The sequence below is a fragment of the Triticum dicoccoides genome, chromosome 7A, assembly GCF_002162155.2.
Source record: "Triticum dicoccoides isolate Atlit2015 ecotype Zavitan chromosome 7A, WEW_v2.0, whole genome shotgun sequence".
Lineage (NCBI taxonomy): Eukaryota > Viridiplantae > Streptophyta > Magnoliopsida > Poales > Poaceae > Triticum > Triticum dicoccoides.
The window spans coordinates 180,247,140-180,257,281 of NC_041392.1; positions in this window are offsets into that span (position 1 = coordinate 180,247,140).

The window sequence follows — 10,142 nt, forward strand, 5'->3', positions numbered from 1 at the left end:
GGGCTCCCAAGCGGTGGGGGCGAGCCGAACGGGCTCCGGGGGCCCCGGCCGGGCCAAGCGGGCCGGCGGGGATGTGGGGCGAGGCGGCGGACGAGTGAGGAGGTGACACGTGGCGGCGGCGGGGCAGGTCGGACGTGTCCGGCGGCGGCGGATCTGGGATTTAGGATTAGGGACGAGGGGAGACCCGGGATTTTCGGGGAGAGGCCTTTATATAGACATAGAGGGAGTTAGGAGAGTCCAAATGAGGTGCGGTTTTCGGCAACGCGATCGTGATCGAACGCTCTAGATGATGGAGAAGGTTTAGGTGGGTTTTGGGCCAAATTGGAAGGGTGTTGGACTGCAACACACACGAGGCCTTTTCGGTCCCTCGGTTAACCGTTGGGATATCAAACGAAGTCCAAATGGTACGAAACTTGACAGGCGGTCTAGCGGTAGTAAACCAAGGCCGCTTGGCAAGTCTCGGTCTAATCCGGAAATGTTTAATCCCCACACACGAAAGAAAAGTAGAAATGACCACCGGAGGAGAACGAAGCGCCGGAATGCAAAACGGACAACGGGGAAAAAGCTCGAATGCATGAGATGAACACGTACGCAAATGCAATGCACATGATGACATGATATGAGATGCATGACAACGACAACAACACACGGAGACAAAGACCCGAACCCGAGAAAATAGATTAACTTAACGCCGGAAACGGCAAGAGTTGGAGTACAAATTAGGAAAGTTACATCCGGGATGTTACATCAAGTCAATCACATCATTCTCTAATGATGTGATCCCGTTAATCAAATGACAACTCATGTCTATGGTTAGGAAACTCAACCATCTTTGATTCAACGAGCTAGTCAAGTAGAGGCATACTAGTGACACTTTGTTTGTCTATGTATTCACACATGTACTAAGTTTCCGGTTAATACAATTCTAGCATTAATAATAAATATTTATCATGATATAAGGAAATATAAATAACAACTTTATTATTGCCTCTAGGGCATATTTCCTTCACGACAATGCTAGACACACCATTGGGACGGGGGCTAGACGGGGAGAACCTTATTCCATCATCAAGAAGCCGCCATCGTCTTGTCTTCTTGAGCAGGATATAAACCCTAACAAAACTTGAAGAAGCACCTGAAACGAAGCCCTCCCGCTTACTTGTATTATTTTAACACAATAAAATTACAGATGCTCACCTGCCCGCTTACACTCATCACACCTCTATGAACATCTCTGAGACATCAAGCCGGCGCAACATCTTGAGATTGGCGAAGTCATCATATGCGCCTTGTAGTCAACGAGAGCGTCTCATTTCAATGAACAAACATCGCTGAGAAGTCTGAAATAAATCCAAAAAATGCGAGCGCAAGTGTCAAAGTCTAGTCTAGAACTTGAGCCATGATGGATTAGTTTCACCACAAAAACAACTAACCATCTGAGCCACACTCAGTTTGCAAATGTCTTAGCATTGTTGTTTTGCTGTACGTGGTTAATCGCGTTGTTTTTTTTCCTTCTTATTCTTCTTTTGTCTTTTTGGCCGCGTGCACCTAAAATGTCTTGACTAAATCTTAACATTGCATTGTTGCTGAGTTTGAGTCTAATTTGTATTATTTAATCGTTTTTGTGCTTGCCATGAATGAGCCCTATGCCTTTATACAAAATCTAAAAATTCATATGTATTTTTACCACGTGTATGAAAACCGTAAAATACAACATAAAAAAACCGTAAAAATACTTTTCTGCGGTACTAGTACTAGTACTAGTACATTTTTACGGTTCATCTTTGTGGCCTCCTTTGGTTTAGAGGAATCTTGTAAAATTTTATAGGATAGAATTTCTATAGGAAAAATTTCCTTTAGAGCCCTTTGGTTTATAGGAAGGGAATCCTATTCCTATGTAGGAATTTTTCCTATCCTCCACATTTAGGCCTCTTTTGGTTCATAGGATAGGATTATTATAGGAATATGAATCTTATAGGAAATGAGATGACATGTATCTCAAATCCTATGAGTAGGAATAAGAAACAAGATGTCATTTGGTTGACACCAAAGGAATTTTTTCATTGAATCTAGGCTCTTTTTTATTTTCCTATGAAATGTGGAGGATAGGAACCAATCCTATGTAGGAATAGGAATCCATTCCTATGAACCAAAGGACTCTAAAGAAAAAAAATCCTATAAGAATCCTATCCTCTAGAATTTCTATGAAATTCCTCTAAACCAAAGGAGGCCTTAATAGGAAAATAAACATTAGCCTAGACTCAATGAAAAAAAAATCCTATAATGTGAATTAAAGGACATCTCGTTTCCTATTTCTACTCATAGAATTTAAGATACATGTCATCTCATTTTCTATAACTTTCCTATTCCTACAATTTTTCTACCTATGAAACAAGGACGCGTCTAGGGAGCAGCCGTGTGCTCCCTAGCGTTTCCTGGCGGCCTGCCCTGATAGGCCCCGAAAAGGTAAGTTTCTGTCCCCCGTCGATCAGAAAGGGGACGTTCCCCCGCAATCACAACCTGCTCCACCACCCCGACTCACGTGATTCTTTTCCATCCTACTTTTCTCCATCCCCACCTCTCCTCCCCTCCTATTCCCTTCCAGCCGTCCCAAAAGAGAGACATCTTCTTCTCCCCCAAGAAAGAGGCAAGGTTCATCCTGCTCAGATCTCAAAAGCTTCAAGCCTGCAATACGGACGGCGTCCATGAAACTGTTGATCTAAACACATCTAGAAACAGCAGAAGCAGGCAAGTTCAGAGGTAAAAAGCTGTAGATCTGCTCACCTTCCCCAAGCCCCAGCCCTCTCCAGCATCTTCTGTAGAAAAAAATGGAGCTGCTTCTTGATTTTCTCCATCTGTGTTTCGTCCTGTTTTCATATGAACGATTTTTAACCCTGTGTTGATTATTGAATCATCTGCCTGCTTCTGCTGATTGTAAGCATGTGTCAAGTAGAAAAAAAAGGATGAACATCATGGCTGATGGTTGATGGGTTGTAGAAAGTAACTTGCATCGTAACTTGTATGAAGTTAGGCAAAAAAAATATTGTCTGCAGCAACTTGCATTGTAAACCTAGGCAAAAAAATCATTGCTTGCATTATCAGCTTGTAAAAAAAATGAACACTAGGCAAGTAATACTGTGAAAAACATGCAACTCATGGCTGATGGAAAAGCAACTTGGAATAAAAGAGGTAGGCAAGAAAGCTATTGTGAAGAAGCAAGTGATGTATAAAAGCTAAAATCTACTACAAATGGTTTATCGTTGGTACTTTTATTCACCAGTGACAAAAAAATGAGGTTTAATTTACCTTTCCAATAAGGTGTAGGTTGCATGATCCTACAACAGTTGTTGTTGTTGTGATCTTGCAAATGGTGGGGAACAATGCGGGTGGATGCAACATATATTGCTATTTTGATCCTGCAAAAAAGAAATGGCAAAAGAAATTTCCTATAGAACTACTATAAAATGGATGTATCAGTTGCAGCACGAAGAAACAATTCACGACCTCGACAAACAGATTTCTTGGAAAAGCGACTACACAAAGACAGTGATAACCAAAGTTGCACCCAGTACAAAGTTTAAGAGAAAAATAAAGTACTGAACATAAAAAAGGACAAACATATGTTGCCCATGACTGCTGCTATTCTTAAGTTTTTTCTGACACAAAACATGCTGCTGCTCTCTCTGTTTTTTGGTGTGAAATCCATGCTGAAAACACTCCAAAAAAATGTCTATTCTCTGGCATCTAGCTTGCTTCCCCCTTGAGATCCTTGAAAACCATGCATATGTATGAGTTGCCTGCATTTTAAATTGATAAAAGGTTAGTAAAAATTATGATACAATCAAAAAACAGATGCTCAAAATAAGATGTTGTCTTATCATTCAGTTTGTGATTTTCAGCAACAACAAAAAATGTTCTGTGTTGAAGTCATTCTTATAACAACAGAAAATGCTATCTTATCATTCAGTTGTGATTTCCTGGGTTTAGTTTCTTACTTGCTTGACATCAAACTAACTAGCTTTGGTTTTTCTGGTTTAAATGTTGCACAGGCTGTAAAAAAGATGATTGACCTAAATGAGGAACCAGATGATATGGATATTGGTGATCCAGTGAACTCTACACAACAGGCTGCTCAAAATCCTGAGTTAACCGGTGATTCTCCTACTCCTCATATAGTGCAAAATGCCACAGCTCCTGTGGTAAAAACAGTGGAGACAGATGAGCAAGCACCTGCAGCGCAAGAATCTGAGACTGATGGCCATACCCTTGATGGCACGGATGCCGCGGGTGATACAAGTGTGACTGTTGGTAATGGTTTGACAAGCTTTGGTGCTGAAAATGATGAAGAGGTTTGGTCACAACCGAAGGAGCCTCATGTGGGCATGAGGTTTGACACTTTGGAAGGCGCAAAAGAGCACTACAATGCATATGCCTTGCAGATTGGTTTTTCAATCAAAATGAATACTTCAAGGAAGGCTGTGAAAACTGGAGTGTTGATAAAACAACAGTTTGTTTGCAACAAGTTTCGAAAGCCTGAAGCTGATGACGGAGGGGCAGAAAAAATTCCTGTGCTGGATGATATCGTTAAGCAAACAAAAGATGATGATGAAGACGAGGATATTGTCTTTCTTGATGATGATAATAAAACCAAAAAGAGGAGCAAGAAGCGGAGGAGAGATAAAATAGTGCAAACTGGTTGCAAAGCTAAGATGGTTGTCAAACTGATAGATGGCAGATGGGAAGTGATATATTTTGTTGGCGAGCACAATCATCCACTAGTTGACAAACCAAGTTTGACTAAGTACTTGAGATCGCACCAAGGTATCCCACCAGAAGAAAAGGCATTCCTTACCCACCTACATAACTGCAACTTGACAACAGGTCTATAACCATATTACCCTTCTCTCCGACAATTTTAACTCCCCAGACTTGCCCAAGTATTGTATCCATCTTGCTTGCAGCATGTGTGTGATTTGCCAGACTAAGCACACAAACATGCTTGTTTTTTTATGAAAAAAGGTCTGCTACCCATTAAAACTTGCCTTGTTTTTAAGTATTATTTGCCTGCTCTTGATCAGAAAACAAACGCGATGGGTCGTGCCTCTGTTGTCTTGTCTTTGTTGTGAAATGTGGTAGATGGACTTGCCTATAAATTGTTTGTTAGTTGCTCAATGTATATTTACTACCTGCCTACCCGCCTTTTGTGCAAATGCATGTTAGTACAAACCACAGCCCAAAAATAAGTTTGTCTGACTGGTTTTATGAAGCTTGTTCTTCTATTTCTTCTACCTGCCTACCTGCATGTTTGTTGTGTTAGTTGCTTGTACATTAGGATGAAAATGCCTAAAAATATCCACCTGAGTTGACTGTTCTTAGTTGTGTTAGTTGGTGAAAGAAATCAAAATTGTTTTTTTTGTACTGTTCTTAGGTAACAAGGGTTTGACCACCATTTTGACTTCATTTTGACTCCATTGAATGCAGGGCGCATGATGCACATCATGTCAGACTTCTATGGGACAGAGCTAATTGTGCCTTATGGAACTAAGCACATTACAAACTTGAAGACGGTCTTGAACAAGGATGCTACAAGAGAAGGCGACATGATAGAGACAGTAGCATATTTCAAAGATCAGCAAAGAGAAGATCCAGACTTTTTTTACAAGATAAAGTATGATGAAGAAGACAGAGTGGAGAATATTTTCTGGGTCGATGGTGCAGCAAGGAAGGCATACGTGGAAGCTTATCATGATTGCATCTCCTTTGACACAACATACATGACTAACATGTACAACATGCCCTTTGCGCCGTTTATTGGAATTAATAGACATGGGCAATCATTTATGTTGGGCTGTGGTTTCGTTAGGCAAGAGTTGGCTTCTAGTTTTGATTGGCTATTCGAAACCTTCCTTGAAGCAATGCATGGAGTAGCGCCAACCAACATCATAACCGACCAGGACATTGCAATGGCGCAGTCAATTAAGAAAATCTTCCCTACAAGTGTGCACCGCTGTTGTCGCTGGCATATTATGAAGAAAGCACAAGAGAAGCTTGGGCCATTGTTGGGACGAAACCCTGGCTTGTCTAAAGATTTCAACAATTGTGTTGACTTTAGCTTTACACCACTGGAGTTTGAGGCAGGTTGGTGTGAGCTGATGATGAAGTATGAGGCTATGACTGACTCCCACTTTGAGAATCTATACAAGTACCGAGAAACATGGGTGCCCTGTTACTTCAAGCATCAATTCTTCCCTTTCTTGCAGTCAACACAACACAGTGAGGGGTTCAATGCTATCCTTAAGCATTATGTGAACCCACACAAGTCCATCTTGAACTTCGTGAAGCAATATCAGAAAATCCAAACACACATACTAGTTCGAGAGGGTGCGAAGGATTACAGGACAGGACATTTGCAAAGTGAAATGTGGTCATCTTACCCAATTGAAAAGCAAGCCTACAATTCATACACTAGAGACTTGTACGAGAAATTCCGCGATGAATTTCAGTTGACTACAAGGTACAACGTGCGACCCCACGGTGAACACTTGTATGAGCTTTACCCCAATCAAGAATGGGTTGCTAAGTATGGTTCTAGGAGCTATTTTGTGACTGTTGAAACTAGTGCTAGAGACTACAGATGTGAGTGTTGCAAGTTTCATAGGGATGGGATGCTTTGCTGCCATATATTGAAGGTTTTCAACCATCTTGGGGTTGATGAAATCCCAACGCAGTACATCAAAAGAAGATGGACACCTCTAGCAATCACGGATGCACCGCCTGCTGTTGAGGATAAGCCTGATGAGTTGCCGGAACAATCAAAGAAAGAACTCCGTCATGCAAACTTGATGATGGACTTTGGTGGACTTGCTAAGGTTGCTAGTGCATCGGATGCTGCGACAAATATTGTAAAGAAGCATATGCGTGGAGCGCGTCACGAAATAAAGAATCTCAGCCTGTCAAGGAAAAAGAAAACAACAGCCCCTCCCAGTGGACCGACTGGTGGGCCACCGCCATCAGCTGGTGGTCCTGTGCCACCAATGACAAGTGCTTCAGCGAGTAGTGGCAACGCACCACCACAAGCTGCACAAGCCCCTGCTAGTGCTAGGCAGCGTCAAACTATTTCTGCCCAACAGCCAAAAAATGCAACATCACTACCTACAAACAGTATGGGGCAGGGTGTGCATCCACACACAGCAGTTGGGGGTGCGCCAGTGCACAAGGGGTCTGCGGTGCCAAGCTCGTTCGCTACAGGGCAACAGTTAGGATTTGTACCTCAGAGTATGGGATCTGCGCCACAAACCAGGGGGCCTGCACCACAACTGTTGGCGACTCCGACCCTAAACAGTGGGCCTGGCCAAAAACTGAGGGGGGCTCCGCGACAACTGTTCAGACCTGGAACACTAACCATAGAGCCTGAACCAACAACGATGAGGGCTCCCTAAACAACCTACTGGCCTGCACTACCACTTAGGGGGGATGCTCCACCATCCATGGTTACTACACGAGCAGACATGAGTCGTCTTACAAATGCTGGCCTTGCAGCATTCCCTACAGATTCTGTAACAATTGCTTGTGCTTCTGGGCTGTATATAACTTCTACTACTGTGCAACAAGCACATGTTGCCCCAGTCTCATCTTCTTTGGCGCAACCTCCTGGTGGACATGCACGCCAACCACTCAACATGGAATCCCTACGTGCAGCTGTTGCAGCAACGCAAGGTGGTTCTACTACACCTGACACCCGAGTTCCTAGAGACCCCCCAAAATCGACTACAAAAGGGAGAACGAAGTCGAAAAGGTTGCAATCAGCACTCGAGCTGCATCCGAAGAGGAAGAACAAGTGCAGTTACTGTGGGTCTTACAACCACAACAGTGCACTGTGCCCCACAAGATTGGCGTGATGAACACCACAGGAATGCGGGAACAGAGATGGAGTTTCGATTATGAAAGACAAAAAAAATGAGCAATTACTAGATGCCCGATGATATGTTTACCCTCATTTGAATTACTGTCTTTCATGCAAAAAAGACAACTTGCTTTTTAAGCCTGTAAGGTTCAAAAGTGCTCTGGATAACTATATTAGTACAATGGATTGCGTGATTATTATGTTTAGATTGCCTGGTACTACAGTTAAACAGATTGGTGTTAAATATGGGTGTTCCATGACTACATTTCACCGTGGAAAAAAGTAGGCAAATTCTGTTTTGGTGTTATTGCAAGTTACAGAATGGTTTCAGGCAACTCCTTGATTGTTCAAAAAATATGGGTGTTCCATGACTACATTTCACCATTGAAAGGTAGGCAAATTCTGTTTGGTGTTGTTGCAAGTTACAGAATGGTTTCAGGCAACTCCTTGAATGTTCAAAAAATTACATATGACTTCTGGAAAAAGGGCGATGATGAAAATATTATTCATGTAAAAATAATGCTGGCAAACTTCAGTTTGTACGCGAGCAAAAAGAAAAAGTCAGTAAAAAAACATGAATGGAAAATAACTGACCTAAGCTAACTTCAATACAGCTTCCCATGGAGCCTTGTTGCACTTGGTGTTAACCCACGTGTTTGTCAACTGCTTCCTGATATTTTGAACATCCTCTGCTGTAAATCTTGGAACGTTCCTTCCTTCCCACCCATTTGCAATTGAGAGAGCAAAAATGCCGCAGTCATATCTATAGAGAATGTTTCAGGTCAGCTATGAAACAAGTATGAATTTGTTAGGAATTTGTTTTGCAGTTTGTCTGGGAATTGATGCTTACTTGTTAGTTTGTTTTGGCACATCAATGTTTCTTAGTGTGAAGTCATCTAATGAGATGTGAGACTTCGGATAGTGCTCTTCCCACAGAGCCCGAAAACTAGCAACCATAGTCCTTGCGCAGACATCTAGAGTCTTGTCCTGAAGTGTCCTCCATGAATCAAGCACCTCGAACCTTCGATCCCTTATATTCACGTTGAAGACCCAATAATGGTTGCCTGAAACCTTCTTTGACTTGTCGATATTCTCTAACACAATAAACATTATCTGTGGGAAAAAGTGCAGAAAACAAAAGCTGAGGGTAAGAACATAGTCTGTAGGCAACTTGAAGAGATATGGAAAGCATGTAAAAGTTTTCTCATGCTATGAGGAAAAGCTAATTGTGATTCTGCACTCTGGCAACTTTCATGCATGTCCTGAAAACTACTACTCTGCTATTCACATGCGGGTGGAAAAAAAGGAATGGGAGAAGAGTACTATAGTGGAAATTCGAGAAACATGGACTTACCATGTCTTTCCGGTCCAGGTGATTTGATTTCTTGAATCGGGAAATAATCTCTTGGCTGTTGATATCATTGGAGAGGAAAGTCATCTGCAGCATCCTTGTCTATAACACAAAAAGGGACAAGGTGGTTAGAAATGACCAAGTAGGAACCAAGTACAAAAAAATGCAGAACCTGAAGTAATAATGACTCCTAGTCCTTTTTCTTACCGAGAACCTCAGGGGCATGACAACCTTCTTGGAGTCTGCAGGCAAATTCATCATTATGGACAGTATGCCAATTTCCATTACATGTGTCAAGACATATCCTTCTTTTTTCATAGAGTTTGCAAGCTCCCTCACCGACACATCATATCCATTGTAGTCAATTACCTTCGGGCTGCAATAAAAAACGAGAAACCGAAAAAGGACAACCATGAGAAAAAAGTAACCAAGTTGCCTGCTGCTGTACTTTTGATTGCCTAGAAATAGATCCTGTTTTGCCTAAGGAACATAAACTTGGGGTTGTAACAATTTGCAATGAATTCTTTCTACCTAAAAGTGCATGTCTAGTTAGCACCCAAGTTGCCTGCTGCTGTACTTTTGATTGCCTATAAATAGATCCTGTTTTGCCTAAGGAACATAAACTTGGGGTAGTGACAATTTGCAATGAATTCTTTCTACCTAAAAAGTGCATGTCTAGTTAGCATATATAAGGCATGGGAAAAATGTGTTAATGCCTGAAAGTGCATTCTGGTTAGCATGTATTCTTAATGGGGTGATTTTTTGCCTGCTTGTTTTACTTCTTTTTGCCTATGAATTCAGCCTGAATTGCCTGAATGGTGCATTTTAATTGCCTAGAAAAAACATGTAAAAAATGCCTCATAAAAAATTTCATACCTAGTATCTACA